This window comes from Pleuronectes platessa, chromosome 10 (assembly GCF_947347685.1).
Source record: "Pleuronectes platessa chromosome 10, fPlePla1.1, whole genome shotgun sequence".
Taxonomy (NCBI): domain Eukaryota; kingdom Metazoa; phylum Chordata; class Actinopteri; order Pleuronectiformes; family Pleuronectidae; genus Pleuronectes; species Pleuronectes platessa.
This window is the reverse complement of record NC_070635.1, coordinates 26,773,782-26,791,713: the sequence shown is the minus strand read 5'-3', so window position 1 is coordinate 26,791,713 and position 17,932 is coordinate 26,773,782. Positions and strand designations below refer to the sequence as shown.

The 17,932-nt window shown below is 42.6% G+C and overlaps 1 protein-coding gene across 2 annotated transcripts in view; it reads left to right on the top strand.

The window, feature by feature from the left end:
• The window catches only part of LOC128448962 (neurocalcin-delta A), a 76,517-nt gene that overhangs the window by 15,299 nt on the left and 43,286 nt on the right, over nt 1-17,932 (top strand). The window lies entirely within an intron of this gene.

The following is a 17,932-nucleotide window of genomic DNA, read 5'->3' as shown; positions in this document are numbered from 1 at the left end:
CCACCTTTTCTTCAAATTAAGATTTTTAGCTCCGGTAACTCACAGATATGGCAGGTATCATCAATCCAAATCAAAGTTTAAATATGTCACCTGAGCACTATAGTTAACATTGAAGTGAAATATAAAAACACTACAAACCAAAACTATGGTGTAGAAATAAGAAAAGTTGGCTTATCTCAATGAAAATATGGCTCACTCTTTAGTCTGTCATGCATTGTGGGAGTAACGACTTGTGTTTCGAAACTTTCTTTCTAAAATTCAACCCTATCAGTAGTTGTCTTAGGTCTCAACCAGTGTGAGTGATAAATAACAATATTGTACATCATATGCCTGGGAAATGAAATTGTATTACAGTTTTAATGGACTAAATATACAAGGGGTGACAAACCTTTCCCTCTGAGCCATTAACAAACTACAAGACAACTCATGAATATGAGTAAATATAAAGAACAGACATTCTGTTTAGATGACAACTGGCTCTACCTCCTCAGCCACAGCCGCCCATAAAGAAACGATATTTTTCCAGAGATTTAATATTCAGTATCAATTCCACAATTATCTATACCAAATTCAAAACCACAGCAAAAAATTGAAAGCAGAGGGTTCTGCACAGACAAATGTGCAAGCGTGCACACACATCACTAGTCTTCATGACCACTCAAAGCGCTTTACAGTACAGTTTTACATTCACCCATTCACACACACATTCACATAGTGCATCTATTTGCAGAACTTTGTTATTCTATGGGGGGGCCATTCAGGGTTCAGCATCTTGCCCAAGGACACTTCGGCATGCAGATGGGTCAGACTGGGGATCGAACTGCCGACCTTCAGGTTGGAGGACGACCACTCTACCCCTCAGCCACAGCCGCCCAAATGGTGTGAATATATTAATTTAAAATATCATTATGCCACGGGGGATAATAAAGGAACAGACTGAACCGTGATTACAGTATCCTATCATTGTGAGCAGCCAGACATCATGTGCTGTCACTACATTAGCTTAAACAAGGTGATGTTTGCCTTTGTAAACACTTTGTTGAGCGTTGCTACAACAGCCACCATCTGCCACTGTAACGTTAACATTTCAGGATAGGCTTGCCTGTGTTTCCTCCTTTTGTTTGAAATTCTCTCTGGCACCATTGCATACTGGTTTGTGGCTATTAGTTCTTCCTGATGATAGGATATATATACACCACACTTGGTGAGTAGTTTTTTCCCCCCACAACTCGTGTTGGATCTATTGCTGCTCCCACACTAGCTGACAATCCAAATGTTGTTATTGTTAACTGTGCCTGCCTACTTCTGTCCAAGGTTTACATCAGACCTCAGATTTTTTGTAGGTTTATTATAATTTTTTACCTATGGCATTATGGGCGGTACACCAGTGTAGAAGGCTCTCCTGTGGTTCCCAGTGGTTGTAGATCTTTAAGTTTTACACTTCTTTACGTCTTCTTTATTCGAACATATTTATTTGCTCTCGATCACATTTGCACCCTTGTGTTGATATGCCCAGAAAACTACATCTATCTGCAGCCTCCCATTCAAATGTCAGCTGTACACACCAGCTGGCAGTTAGACTCAACTCTGTATGTGTGTCTGTACATGTCTTTCTGTCTATCTGTTTGTCTGGCATGACTTTCCTTCATTAGGATCAGATGGATATGTAAAGACCAACTTCCGATGTCTAACAATCTGGTTATGGGGTTAATGGCCTGATGCTACATAAATCAGAATATTTCTGTTTCATCATAAAAGTGCAGACAATTATTTGAGTGGAGTCAGTGCTGCATTTGTCTGTTGGTCGACTGCAAAGTGTATGGATCAGCCAAAATCTGAAAAAGACTGATTACCTTTGTGGAGCCAAAAATACTCTAACTCACTGAGCTCGTGCAGTAATACCTGAGCCAAGTTTGTTATTGATAGAGCATTTGATCATTTTTCAGCTTATGGGTTTGGTTTTTCGAGCCTGTACATTTTCGGTTCAATCTCGCCCTCATCCACATTATGTTCAGGCACATCAGGCTGTGTGTTGTCAGTTAACAATCAAAATATATCCTATTAGCTCAGAATAAAACAAAATACAGGCACAGTTAGCAACAGGTTGGTGAAAATTGTCGAGCATATAATAGCCAATGTGACAGATGATTTCCTAAGGGATTTGTGGAATATGTGCAAAACAGAGACATACTAGACATATGCAACTTCTAACATGAGAGAAGTTTTGTCGACAAATTTACCCAATCCAAAGGAGCAATGTACTGGTGACCCGCTTGGTCACTAGAGACAAATATGGGACACTGTTTTATATTTATTTGCACGTTACAAGCAACGTCAGTCGTGAGACAGGACACTAGCACCATGAGAGCAAGTGACCATTTTGAAACCGGCCACAGTATCCTAGATACAGTGCCTTGCATAAGTATTCACCCCCTTTGGACTTTTCTACATTTTGTCATGGTATAACCACAGATTAAAATGTATTTCATCGTGAGTTTATGTAATGGACCAACACAAAATAGTGCATCATTTGGAAGTGGGGGGAAATATTACATGGATTTCACAATTATTTACAAATAAAAATCTGAAAAGTGTTGAGTGCATATGTATTCACCCCCTTTACTGTGAAACCCCTAACTAAGATCTGGTGCGACCAATTGCATTCACAAGTCACATTTGCAAGTCACATAATTAGTAAATAGGGTCCACCTGTCTGCAATTTAATCTCAGTATAAATACACCTGTTCTGTGACGGACTCAGAGTTTGTTGGAGATCATTACTGAACAAACAGCATCATGAAGACCAAGGAGCTCACCAAACAGGTCAGGGATAAAGTTGTGGAGAAATATGAAGCAGGGTTAGGTTATAAAAAAATATCCAGAGCTTTGAACATCTCTCTGAGCACCATAAAATCCATCATAAGAAAATGGAAAGAATATGGCACAACCGCAAACCTACCAAGAGGAGGCCGTCCACCCAAACTGAAGAGTCGGACAAGGAGAAAATTAATCAGAGAAGCAACCAGGAGGCCCATGGTTACTCTGGAGGAGTTGCAGAGATCCACAGCTGAGGTGGGAGAATCTGTCCACAGGACAACTATTAGTCGTCTACTCCACAAATCTGGCCTTTATGGAAGAGTGGCAAGAAGAAAGCCATTGTTGAAAGGGATCCATAAAAAATCCCGTTTGGAGTTTGCCAGAAGCCATGTGGGAGACACAGCAAACATGTGGAAGAAGGTGCTCTGGTCAGATGAGACCAAAATTGAACTTTTTGGCCTCAATGCAAAACGCTATGTGTGGCGAAAACCCAACACTGCCCATCACCCTGAGCACACCATCCCAACAGTGAAACATGGTGGTGGTAGCATCATGCTGTGGGGATGCTTCTCTTCAGCAGGTACAGGGAAACTGGTCAGAATAGAGGGAAAGATGGATGGAGCCAAATACAGGGAAATCCTTGAAGAAAATCTGATGCAGTCTGCAAAAGACTTGAGACTGGGGCGGAGGTTCATCTTCCAGCAGGACAATGACCCTAAACATACAGCCAGAGCTACAAAGGAATGGTTTGGATTAAAGAATGTTAATGTCTTAAAATAGCCCAGTCAAAGCCCAGACCTCAATCCAATAGAGAATCTATGGCAAGACTTGAAGATTGCGGTTCACAGACGGTCTACATCCATTCTGACTGAGCTTCATCTTTTTTGCCAAGAAGAATGGACAAACCTTTCCATCTCTAGATGTGCAAAGCTGGTAGAGACATACCCCAAAAGACTTGCAGCTGTAATTGCAGCGAAAGGGGGTTCTACCAAGTATTGACACAGGGGGGTGAATACTTATGCACCCAACAGATGTCAACTTTTTTGTTCTCATTATTGTTTGTGTCACAATAAAATTTATTTTGCACCTCCAAAGTACTATGCATGTTTTGTTTATCAAACGGGAAAAAGTTTATTTAAGTCTGTTTGAATTCCAGTTAGTAACAGTACATAATGGGAAAAAGTCCAAGGGGGGTGAATACTTATGCAAGGCACTGTATATACCATGCATCTGCCCAGAGACAAAGTAAATGACTCAATTCCCCAATGCAAGTAGTCCCACTGAAAGTAGTTTTGGTAAACACCTCTTTCAACATCAACATCAACATACTGCTCTCAGTAGTGGAAACAACTGATCCACTGGGGACATATCATAGTGTAGCCATACGAACTGTCTTAATGGGTTGCAGCTGTGGCATTTCACACTCATCTCTCTTTGTATGTCATTCTGCCTGCTCTTTATGTGGCTTCAAACTCACCTACAGCACAGCGCAGTGTGGGCACATTAAAAACTCAACTGGGATTATGTACAATTACAGTTGTTTGTATCCTCACTGGGAGTAAGAACCCCACTCATCTCCCTGTCTGAGTTGTTGTAATGTTACGTGGATTTGTACCAAGTAACTTGACATGAAAACATCCTCCTATAATTTGCTTCCATATTTTTTTTAATTCTCAATATCATTGTCAGAATAAAGTAGGATGTGTTATTTGTCTGATTTGTCAATGTTTAATAGCCTCAATCCCAATATTGGATCAGGGGGGGGGGGGCTGTGTCCACCCATTACAGTACAGTACATTACATTTATCATTTATCCAAAGTAACTCACAAGTGCATTCAACCATGAGGGGACAAACCCAGAACAGCAAAAATCATGTAAGTATGTTCACTTAAAAAAAGCCAAACCACAAGTGCTACATGTAAGTGTCATATATAAGTGCTATTAAAACTAAACTTGATATATTTTTCATATAAACACCAGGATTGACGGTGGTTATAAGACTTCATCTTCTTAACCAAGGTGTAGTCGGAAGAGATGTGTTTTTTAGTCTGCGGCAGAAGATGTGTAGACTTTCTGCTGTCCTGATGTCAATGGGGAGCTCGTTCCACCATTTAGGAGCCAGGACAGCAAACAGTCTAGCAGAGCGGGGTGGACGGACTGGTGTAAAAGGTTTAACCATGTCCTGGATGTAGACTGGGCCCGGTCTGTTCGCAGCATGGTACGCAACTGCTAGTGTCTTGAAGCGGATGCGGGTAGCTACTGGTAACCAGTGAAGGGAGCGGAGGAGCACAGTAGTGTGAGTGAGGTTGGTTGAAGACCATTCGAGCTGCTGCATTCTGGATAAGCTGCAGAGGTCAGATGGCACTAGTAGGCAGACCAGCCAGAAGGGAGTTGCTGTAGATCTTTCAGTAACTTTCTATTATTAAACTTTTTATTTTGGATTTTGAATTTTGAACAGAAAGAAATAAAGGGAAAAAAAAAACAAAAAAAAAAACAAACATACAACATACTCATGGGTGTAACAGTATATGGTCACATTCTTCTCAATACATCGAAGTACAGTGTCACACTATTCCAGGCACAGTGCATACATAATCCATTTTTTCCAACGTTCAACACATTTCTCCAATTCCAATCTTAAAATATAAGTCAGTCTCTCCATACAGTAAACTTCTTTCACTATCCCCCTCCACTGGTGCAATGTTGGGGGGTCAGTTTGGAGCCATCTTCGGGTTATAGCCTTTCTACCACATGCCAAGAGAATCTTTAGCAGGTATTTGTATTTGTGAGGGATAAATTCTGGTATTTTACCTAGATACAAAGTAGTAAAAGAGTAGTCTAATTTAATTCCCATCATCTTACATATTTCATTAGTTACTTCCCTCCAATATGGTTGAATTCTTTGACAAGCCCAAAAGATATGAAAATGATTGGCCATAATGGCTCCACATTGTCTCCAACAAAGCCCCGGACTCTGAGAGCCTGATTGCAAAGCCGTTATTTTAGGAGTGATAAAAAACCTCACAACATTCTTCCAACCAAACTCTCTTAATGATCTTGAGTTTGCAGTGGTTGCTTGTGTCTCACATATCTCCATCCAGGACTCATCTGAAATTTCTGTACCAGACTCCTTTTCCCATTTTTGTTTTATGTATAACGTAGAGTGATTTTTGGAGGTTTGTATACTTTCATATATTCGTGAGATCAGTTTTTTAATGTTGTTTTTTTCATATGCTTCATGGAATATAGAGATCAGGTTATATTCTTTTCGCCGTTTTGATTTGTGATATTTTATTAAAGTAGTCTCTGGCTTGTAGGTATCTAAAAAAATTGCATTTTTCCAATCCAAATGAGTCAGAAACTGCCTTATAACTCTGAAATTTACCGTTAGAAGTGAGTGAACAAAAGGATGTGATGCCTCTCCTAATCCACTGTTTAAAGCTCCCGTCCAGTCTCGCAGGTTCAAACTCTGGATCATATGCTACCCAATTCAAGACCCTGGCCTGTTTCTCTAGCTGCAATTTCCTCAACACCCTAAACCACAGTTTAACCGTGAATAGGGTCCATTGATTCAAGCTGTTATAATTATTTTCTGCTTGGCTTTTGTTTCCTAATATTGATTGTATTGGAATATCTGTCTGTGTAATTTCCAAAGACTTCCATTTAGATTCATAATTTGGTGTACACCAGTATACTAAGGGTTTCAATTGTGCAGCATGATAATAGGCCTGTAAGCATGGTAGAGCTCTCCCTCCCCTCTCCTTCTTCAGCTGCAGTGTCTTGAACTGTACCCTCGGTCTTTTACCGTTCCAAATAAACCTTGAAATCCACCCGTCCCATTCATCAAATTGTTTGGGTGGTATCTCCAGGGGTAAGGACTGGAAGAGATAAAGAAATCGTGGCAACACATTCATTTTGATTATTTCTATTCTATTGCTCATATCCAGCGGGAGCATCGTCCATCTAGAGATGTCTGATTTTACCGCTTTGTTGATGGGGCCATAATTAATTTCAGAAAGCTTCGACATATCCTTTGGTAGATTTATTCCTAGATATTTTATTGTGGAAGAGTCCCATTTAAAGTTGTACTTCTTTTTTATATCTGGATGGGGAGTATAATTAAATGTAAGGGTTTGAGTTTTTGAAGTATTTAGCTTATATCCAGAGTACGAGTTGTAAGTCTTTAATAGACACATCAATCTGGGGATGCTCGAGTCAGGGGTTGTGATAAAGAGCAGGACATCATCCGCAAACATACAAATTTTATGTTCCTCTCCTCTAATAGTTATCCCCTTTATCTCAGGGTCCTCTCTAATTGCTTGGGCCAAAGGTTCAATAAATAAGGCAAACAAGGTCGGGCTATGGGGACATCCCTGGCGTGTCCCTCTTTCTAGGCGAATAGTTTGTGACAGGTTTCCATTTATCCTAATCCTGGCTGTTGGAGAGGAGTATAACGATTTAATACATGTGATGAAGCAGTCCTTAAAGCCAAATCTTGCAAGTACCCTATACAAATATTCCCAACCTACTGAGTCGAAAGCCTTTTCGGCATCTAGACTAACCAACATTGCACCAATTTTGGCCGAAGTAACATGACTCATCACCTGTAATGTTCTCCTTAAATTATCCTGTGTCTGTCTATTTAGTACAAAGCCTGTTTGGTCCAAATCTATTAGCTCCGGGATAATAGCTTCCAGCCTTTTAGATAGGACTGAGGCAAATAGTTTATAGTCTACATTGAGTACTGATATTGGTCTATATGAGCTGCATTCCTTTTTATCTTTACCTTCTTTTGGGATGACAGAAATGACTGCTTCCTTCCATGACTGCGGGGCTTCTCCTGTTCTCAAAGTGTGGTTAAAGCAGTTAAGCAGCATAGGGGTTATTTGTGTTCTAAATGTTTTGTACCATTCAGACGAATATCCATCTGCACCAGGAGCTTTATTAGTTTTCAATCTTGAGATGGCTTTATTCAGTTCTTCTAGCTTTATCTCAGCCATAATTTCTTTATTCTGTTTTTCTCCTATGGATGGTAGGTCCAGCGAACTTAGAAACGTCTCTATTATTGTGGTATCGGCTCTGGTTGGTTGAGTGTACAAGTCCTTATAATATAGTTCAAAAGAGCGTTGGATGTCTTCTAGATTACCGCTCATATTTTTTGTCATAGGGTTCCTAATTTTATATATTGTATTCTTTTCCTGTTGTTTTCGTATCCTCCAAGAAAGGAGTTTCATAGACCTCGATCCTGTCTCATAGTACTTTTGTTTGGTAAATTTAAGTTGTTTTTCAATTTCCTCATCATATATACCATTTATATCTTGTTTGATTTTATTTATTTTAATTAATATTTGAGGATCTTTTTGTTCTGTATGTCTAATCTCTAGTGACTTAAGTTCCTCTTGTAATTCGTTAAGTCTTTTCTGTTTTTCTTTTTTCCGTGAGGCCGTAAGGGCAATTATTTTACCTCGAATTACAGCCTTTGCTGCATCCCACAAAGTATTAGGAGACACTTCTCCATTATCATTATACTGTAGGTATGTTTCAAATTCCTGCTGGATCTGTTTCTGTACTGCTTTGTCATTTAAAATGCTTGTGTTAAGCCTCCAAAGTGTATTTTTCCGTTGGTTGTTTAAATATAAGGTTAAATATACGCCTGAATGATCAGATACGTCTCTAATCCCTATCTCACAATCTCTGACCCTATGCCAGTCTGATTTATACATAAATAAGTAATCAATCCGTGAGTAAACAGAGTGACAAGGGGAGTAATATGTAAATTGTTTTTCTATGGGATGGGACTCTCTCCACACATCAATCAGGCCCAGTTGTGTAAGCATTCGCTGAACCAAGATGGCATTTGGGCTTTTCTTTTGGCGTTGGTTAGATGTATCTAATTTTGGTTGAAGTTGGATGTTAAAGTCACCACCAAGAATCAGGGTTCCCTGTGTTTCCTTTACCATCAATTCGAATATTTTCTTAAAAAAAGATTTGTTACTCCCTGGGGGAGCATACACATTAAATAAAGTTACTGCTTCATTATCTAATTTGCCTTTTACTAAGACAAATCTCCCTTCATTATCTTTCACCTGAGAAATAAATTCAAAATTTACTGCATTGGGGATCAGTATGGCCACACCTCTCCTCCGGCCTGATTTATGAAATGAATAATAGGTATTTTGAAACCCAAGCTTTTTTAATTTTTCATGTTCAGAAGAAGAGAGATGTGTCTCCTGCCAATATATTATCTGCTGCTTTTCTCGCTTCATTTTTGCAATAATTTTACTCCTTTTTATCGGATTATGCAGCCCATTGACGTTCAGTGTGACTACTTTATACTCCTGACGATGCATATCTTTTTCCAAACTGTGTTAACTTGTGTGACATTACCCATGATAACAAGAACAACGAACAGTGAACAATGAACTAGAAAAACAGAAAAAAAAGACTTCCAAGTCCGAAGTTCCAATAAAGCTTCAAAATGAGAGGAAATCCTCGCGTCCATCGAGGGCCTCTCTGTGTCAGAGATGGTACTCTGCACCGGTAACATTTAGAACAGCTCCCAACAATCGGTAAAAAGTTCAAACCTGTCCAGCTCTGTGAGAAACGATAGTCAGTGTCTTAGTAGCTCACCCACAGACGCTTCACTCAGCAGCGTCAGATGTTCCCGGAGTGGCGCGCTGAAAGCTCCGTAGTTTCTCCCTTATCCGTCCGCGATCCACCGCCCGTCCGGATCGATTTGCACCCGCTTTCTCCCACGTCGATAATCTCCGTTGTTTCTCCCCGGTAGGGTCTGGCTCTATCTCATTTTCCAGAGTGATTCCCCTCTTCTTCAGGTCCTTTGCAGCCTCCGCCGCGCTCTCGTAGATCCGGGTGCCGCTGTCAAAAAACACCTTCAATTTAGCTGGATGTGGCGTCTGGAAGCGGATACCCTTGGCTTTGAGCTCTCTCAGCATTCCCGCGTATGGCCTTTCTCTTTTTCAAGATCTCGGGAGGGTAATCTTGGTCGAAATAGATCCTTTTCCCCTCATATCGAACGACTTTTTTCTTCCATGCTGTGTGCAGCACCTGCTCTTTCACTCTGAACTCGAGGAAGCAAATCACCAGTGATCTTGGCGGAGCGCCTTGGGGAGGTTTTGGAGCCAGTGCCCGGTGGCAGCGCTGTATGCCGAGGTCCATGTCCGCTACCGGCATGCCGACTTCTGATTTTATTAGCTTGGTCACAAACGCCGACAGATCGGGCCCCTCAGACTCTTCCGGTATTCCGTGTATACGGAGGTTGTTTCGGCGTGAGCGTGCTTCTAATTCGGTTAATTTAGCCTGCAAAGTCTCTTGGGTCTCTAATGCCTGGATGAGAGCCTCCCTCGCAGCTTCATCCCTGTCTTCGATATCAGATATACGTTGTTCTACCTCCGCAACTTTGGCTACAGTAGCATTTAGCTCGCTAGTAGCTTCTTCAAGTTTCTGGTTGATTTCTCCTTTAAACTCGTTCAGTTCCTTCTTCATGTCGTTGCGAAGAGAGCGTCGGAATTCACTCATTTCACTTTTTAGATCTGACCTGAGTGCCCGAATCTCGTTGTAGATAGCCTGCATGTTCGGGTTAGCTACTTCTTTATCAGCGCCGCCATTGTCCTCATTGCCGTCTTCGTCTTCATATGTTTCGTCGGATGTCGCCGATTTATCACGTTTTGAGCTTGGTTTAAGTTTAGTCTTTCTTTGCTTCTCCCCTTCCATGGTTAATATCAGTACTTTTTTTTTTTATCAGTAGGGTTTTTCTAAGGGGATTATATCACACCGGGTGGGAGCGAGATTTTCAAGCAGCCATCAGGTTCAGCGCCCCAAAGCGGCCCGGTCTGTTCGCAGCATGGTACGCAACTGCTAGTGTCTTGAAGCGGATGCGGGTAGCTACTGGTAACCAGTGAAGGGAGCGGAGGAGCACAGTAGTGTGAGTGAGGTTGGTTGAAGACCATTCGAGCTGCTGCATTCTGGATAAGCTGCAGAGGTCAGATGGCACTAGTAGGCAGACCAGCCAGAAGGGAGTTGCTGTAGATCTTTCAGTAACTTTCTGAAACCATCAATCTGTTATTAAAACCCACTTCATGCCCAGATTGGGCAGCTGTGCAGAGATGAGTGAAAAGCCAGATTTTGTACCAGCCTTTCTAGCTCTATTTTTTTTCTCCGTAAAAGTACAGTATTTCTGACTAACTGCACCACCATGAATGTCTTCCTGGAATCACTGTGAAAACGTGCAGTGCTATCCCCATCTTTACTCAATATTATTATATCATACGGTGGCTGGATTTTAACTCAGCCTCCCAGTTTTGCTGTTTTTGAACAACAATGCACTATCTTGATCTCAAACAGGATATCTTACGAGCTAGCTCTGAGAAACCATAAATCGGCCAGTACAGCTTGTTTTTGCTGCCCCAAATCTGCTGTTGCAGGTTTAATGAAGCCTGGGAACAAGCAAATGAATATGCACATACTGTATTTGTCTTTGTAAAGGCAGCTTTGGAACTTGAATGTGAAGATGAGAGAAATCGCACAGAAGCCTAGCACACCGTTAGTCCTTTTTTACTTTTTACTTGCGTGTTTAGGCTTGTACAGCAGCTGCTAAACCTTGATCTGATGGCTCAAAGGCAAACATTGATTTATTAATACAGACTGAAGAAAAAACAGAATGGAGACTTCTTTGTAGAGCTCATTACTAAACAGTTCCTGACAGACATGCATTTTTAATCTCATGTTCTAAAAGTTGTATGCACTATGACACCCTTAAACCACACACTCATTACCTCACCAGCTTCACATTGACACCAAGGCCAGACAGATTGTCAGAAGTGGTGGCTACTCGGTTGTGTTGGGAGAGCTAAGAGGAGTTGAGCTTTATTTAGAGACTTTGGCTTCACACACTGGCTGGCCAAGAGTCAACGGGGATGCCCTGAATTAGCACAAGGCTTTCCCAATGTGTGAGAATTCTATGGTGGCTGAAACGCTTGTCGCTGTCAGACAAGCATGAAACCCTGGGTATTCAGTTGACAATACAGTGATTTTTAATGATTTGAATGATTGTTATTTCAATCCTATAGCATGAATTCCTAGTAACATTTATTTAAATGGGATTTTTTGTTTCAAGCAATAGCAATACAAAGTTTTCAAGTGGAAAATGCAGGCATTAAAAGTAACATAATGCTCTCAGAAGTGTGTTTTATGATCTGCAAATGAATAACTGGTATGAATGATCATTTGTGAATAAATCTGTGAATTTGATTGTAATGGTTAAAATGTCTAAATAAATTGTGGGTTAGGAAATGTGCATTTGTCAAAGCTAATTTAAAACCATAAAATAATCAAATATTAATACAAAAAAAGCTTGTGCAGACTGCATTCACTCATATAAATGAATTACTTTTGTTCTAAACCCTTTGACAGACTTCTTATTTGGAAGTGGGGTTTATATCACAGAGGTTGCTATAATAAAACTTCTGGAAATCTTCTGCCCTCTGTCATAAAACAGAACTAACGAAATTCTGCCAGAACACAATATCATGGATATTAATCTCCCTCTACAGAATTAGGCCTTTCTGTTTTTACTTACGTTTGTACAGTTTGTTATATTAAAGACACATTTATGACCATAATTAACATATAACATCCATAAACCTGTCAATGCAGGTGAATATACATATGTAAATGCACACCTTCACACACATGCACACACAATTTGAGCCCACATTCTCTTTATATAATGTTCCAGTTTGCCACCCAGTGCACAGTAGAGGAGAGGTGGGATGAAAGCTTTGCAGAGCGACAGTTACATGACAGAGTAATGGTAATGAGTGGGCTGGAAACTGTGACAGCTTGTCTGCATCAAGTAGGGGAGCGCAAGAGAAGCTGTAAATAAGAGGAGGGGTTACAGATGGGAGTATACCTCAGCGAACATGGTAGGACAACAGCTCGTTGGAGCCGCAGCCCAATTTTATTGAGCAGATGAGCGAATCAGTGATGAAGCGTGTCTCGTCCAGACACCTACACTGCCTGGGCTGCCGTCCTTGGAGATTGCCAATGCATTGTTATGTCTTTCTCTGTTTTTCTCCCTGTGTTATTTTGTTTTTAATACCTAGTGCCAATTCTGTATCCATCCCTGAGGTTTTTATATTTGAGCAGTGAGAGACTTTACCGGCCATTGCTAAGTGACAAGAAGACCATTCCCATACAGTTAATATGTTAAAGGGACATATTATGCCCATTTAACCACAGTTGATATGGTTCCTTGGGGTCTTAATGAATATCTGTAAAAAATGTTGGTCAAAATACCACAAGGATCATTTAAAAGAGCACCCTTTTTACCCTGTCTAAAACAGCCCTCCTCAGATTGACCTGTTTTGAGTGCTTTTGAGTGGTATGTGTTTCTTCATTGAAGCTACAATTTTCAAACTACTAAACCTTCTGATAAAGATGAACATTATTTAAATACATGCATTAGATATGTGTGTATACAGTTTATAATTGTATGTGTATATTTATTCATACAGGGCATATATTCTGAACACACACACACACACACTTACACACACATACACACACACACACATACACACACACAGCGGAGGGGCTACAGCTCTGGAGGCTAACGCCGCTTCTGCAACTTTTGCGGCGAAATGCACTTAAAATCCCGGGTATGAGTTTATTTTAAAGCGACAAACGGAGGCGGCAACGAGCTGCTGGTGACCGTCACCGGTTCGTGCAGCTCAGGGTGCATGGAGCAAATCTGTACGGGCCACAAAAGTTATAAGGCGCAGCTCTCTCCCCCCCTCCTCCTCATCCTCCTCTGCTTCGCCGCCCTGGCATCACAGGAGAGGCTGTACGCTGAGCGAGCACCCAAGCACCGGTACAATGCAGCCGGAGACCGGGGGGGGGGGGGGGGGTCCTGGAACACGTTCCGGTGCTATTTTCGAACAAAGCTCCACAAACAGCTGTTTTAAGTTATACCTGCTGTTTCAACCGGGGCGACACACACAGAAGCAACGACTCGGGTAAGCCTCCGAGTGCGTTGTTTTCTAGTTATAGCCGTGCTTCTACCGGGGCGACACACAAGCTACGACTCCGAGAGCATTGTTCCTCCACTCCAGACCCGAAATGGGATCTCTCCCCCCACCTCCCAGTCCGATGCTTCCCGGCCGGGGTTCCAAATGCAATACTGCTGTAAAAACGTTCACAAGCAGCCATTCTAGAAAGTGCTGCAACTTTAAACACAAACTAACAGCAAGCTAGCCTTAGCTCGCTGCTGCTAACCGTAGCGGGACACACACAGGTGACACACAGGCTGGAGATTTGTCACAGATCGATAATGATCAAGGATGAAAATGAGACATACCCTGCAGACGTGGGGAACCCTGAGCCAGTGAGACGTGTCCGGCTGTCAGGTGTGTGAAGTCAGCGGGAGCACCGCCAGCTTCGCAGTGAGCCGCCTGGGTACAGCCTGGGACCAACCCGCCACCAAGCAGCTGTCTGCCTGCTGTTGACGCCGGCCGGCAGGCCGGGCACTGATTGCTATGAGGCTAACGCCACCTAGCTTACATGTCACCGTCAATTACCGAAACAAAACAACAGCTTTTCTAGTTGAAGACACTCACTGCGACACAAGACAGGCACTGTCAACGCTCCCCTGTCCGTGAGGAGATCAGTCAGGTGGTTCTCTCCACCCACCTCCCAGTCCGATGCTTCCCGGCCGGGGTTCCACATGCAATACTGCGTTAAAAACGTGCACAAGCAGCCATTCCAGAAAGTGCTGCAACTTTAAACACAAACTAACAGCAAGCTAGCGTTAGCTCCCTGCTGCTAACTGTAAACAAACACCGACAGGTCTACCGCTGACATGGAGCCAGCATCCCGACGACATCACCCAGCGAGCCCGAGCTGAGGAGGGGGCTTGGGCTCGTGACTTACACCGACCGCAGGCTCTGCTTCTCAGTCAGATCTCCGCCTCTCACCCCGCTCACCGGCTGGTTAGCGTCCCCCCTCGGCTAGCTTCCCAGCTAACACCCGCCGCCTCGAGCTGAGGAGGGTGCTGTGGCTCGTAACGTAACCCGGTCTCCTCCTCCACCAGATCTCCGCCTCCGGGGGGGGGGGGCTATGCCATGTAGACCGACTGTGACGTCAATTCTGGTCGTATTCCCATTCGACGCACTGTAGTTTCTTACATAGAGGAACCACAACAAATCGCGGGAGTTTTTAAAACCTTAAATGGTAAATGGCTTTGTATTTATATAGTGCTTTTCTAGTCTTGATGACCACTCAAAGTGTTTTACAGTACAGTTCTACATTCACCCATTCACACACACATTCATACAGTGCATCTATTTTATTCTATGGGGGGGCATTCGGGGTTCAGCATCTTGCCCAAGGACGCTTCGGCATGCAGATGGGTCAGACTGGGGATCGAACTGCCAGGTCGGCAGTTCGATCTGGTTGGAGGACGACCACTCTACGATTCAGGTTGGAGGACGACCACTCTACCCCTCAGACACAGCCGCCCACATGTCAACATAAAGTATATCTAAGGTTGAAAATATCCAGTAAAAGCTTTTAAAATTCATATTAGGAAGTCAAATTGATAAGTCAATAAAACAATCAAATTTCATTTGTATAGCCCATTCACAAATCACAATTTGTGTCACAGGCCTTTAACATGGTGTGACATCTTCTGCCCTAAACCCTCATAAAGCGTAAGGAAGAAAAGTCCTCAAAAAAAACTTTTCACAGGGTGAAAAATAAGTAGAAACCTTAGAGCAGGGGTGTCCAACCAACTTTTTTTTTTAAACTAACACTTTAGTAGCACTTAAATGGCACTTAGTTATAGAACTTGCTCTATTTTTGAAGAAATTGTTCTTTCTTGATTCTTGTTGTTCTGGGTTTGTACCCTCGGGTACCCTTGAATGCACTGATTGTAAATAGCTTTCAACTAAATGAATTGTAATGTAATGAACTATGGCCCACTGTATTGTACTTCTCAGTTTAGACACTAGGTGGCGCCCAACTCACCCCTGACCTGCCAGCTGTCCCTCTGAACGCAGCCACGCCCCCCGCCCTGAGCGACGCGATTGAGGCGCACTGTCAACAATCCGCTCTAGGGCAGGGGGCTAGGCGGCGTGAGTGGCCCAGACCTTCGAATTTTTTTCTGTATGTGGCCCTCGGGATAAAAAGTTTGGACACCCCTGCCTTAGAGAGACAAATGTGAGGGATCCCTCACCCAGGACGGACAGAAGTGGTATGTTTATATTATTAAGTATGTACAAACTTCATAATGTAACACATCAACCTTAAAAATTCAGAGATTTAAATATGAAGTTGAAAGGATAATTGCAGTAGCTGTTATTGTTTAGTGAAATCACTAAGAAACACATAAGCAAGCTGGAGGGAGAAAATAACATAAAAATAAATATAAATGTAAAATAAATAGAGTAAAATCAAACTAAATTTTAGTATCGTCATCAGAATCATCTGTGCTGTCAGTGTCCATATAAGGAGGGATGGGGAATAAGTCACGAACATCCGCGACAGAGGAGGGTATGGGCTGGAGGTTGTGAAGCGGTTCAGTAGCTGGATGAGGAAGGGAGGATGTCACCTGTCTCCTAATGTCTGAAAGAGACGAAGTTAGGTTAGCACAATAGGACATGTCATCATCACACAAGTCTGTGGATGGAAGTGGAGAAGACGGAGGAGCCACACCAATGTGGGGAGGAGTTGCAAAAAGAATCTCATAAGGTGAAAGGTTAGACCTGGTTCGTTTTCTCACCCTCATGTACATCAGCACCAGAGGCAGGACTTTTGTCTATGCAAGACCTGTGTCTTCACAGCACTTTGCAAGTTTAGCTTTGAGTGTGCCGTTCTCTCGCTCCACAGCTCCACCACTGGCTGGATGATATTCACAGTGTGTTCGCACATCCATAACTAGATGAGAACCAAGTTGTTTGACAGCTTCGTTTACAAAGTGTCTGCTAAGAATTCCCCATCGTGGAATAATGTCTCTTAACAATGCTTTGGTGACCACACTTGCAGTTTGTTTGAGGCAAGAAAAGCTTCAACCCATTTTGACCACATGTCGACCATCACTAAACAGTGAGATATACCTTCTGATGGTGATAGCTCTATGAAGTCCATCATCAGATGCTCAAAAGGTTGAGTAGGTGGTGGGTGTGCTGCCTGGCTGGTTATAGCCATTGGCCGGCCAACATTGTGTGTGGCGCAGATTACGCATGTCTGACGGTATTTTTGAGCATAGGTGTAGAAACCTTTCGTAAACCAATGTTCTGTTATCATAGATAAAATCTCCATTTTAGATGTGTGATGCCATGAGCTAACTTAGCATAATTGGGAAAGAAATGTTTTGGAAAACAGGGTTGGTGTCAGGACCATACCACACCCCGTTGTTGTCAGGACCATACCACACACCAGCTTGGAACATAGCACCGGACGTCTTCCATAGGGAGATCTCAGGAGGAGTAGCAGTGGACTGTACTGCCGAGAGAGAGGAGGACATGTCAGATGTGAGTGCAGCCGCTTGTATGTGGGAAAGAGGAGGTGGTAAGCGAGCTGCAGCTATAGCCGCTGTGTCTGCTTTGGTGTTTCCCCGAGACACCACATCCGTAGCACGTGTGTCTGCAGTATATTTGCACACAGCAACAATCATTGGGAGCAAAATGGTAGAGGGAAGATCTGTGATGAGACCATGGTGTGCTATCTTTTTACCAGAGGATGTGAGGAAGTTTCTGTGTTGCCAAAGGGCACCAAAATCATGAGTTACACCGAACGCATATCTGTAGACTGTGAGTGTTTTACCATTAGCCAATTTGCATGCTTCCCTAAGTGCGATGAGCTCTGCTGCCTGTGCTGAGAGGTGATGAGGAAGAGAACTCGAGACGAGGACTTCACTATCTGAACAAACAGAGAAACCAACACAGTTAGTACCAGAGACAGGGTCACGTGAGGGGGACCCATCGACATACAGAATCAAGTCAGAGTTAGAAAGAGGTTTGTCAGAGAGGTCAGGTCGTGGGGAACACTGGACTTCAAGTTCAGCCACACAGTTGTGTTCTTCCCCGTCATCCGGAAGCG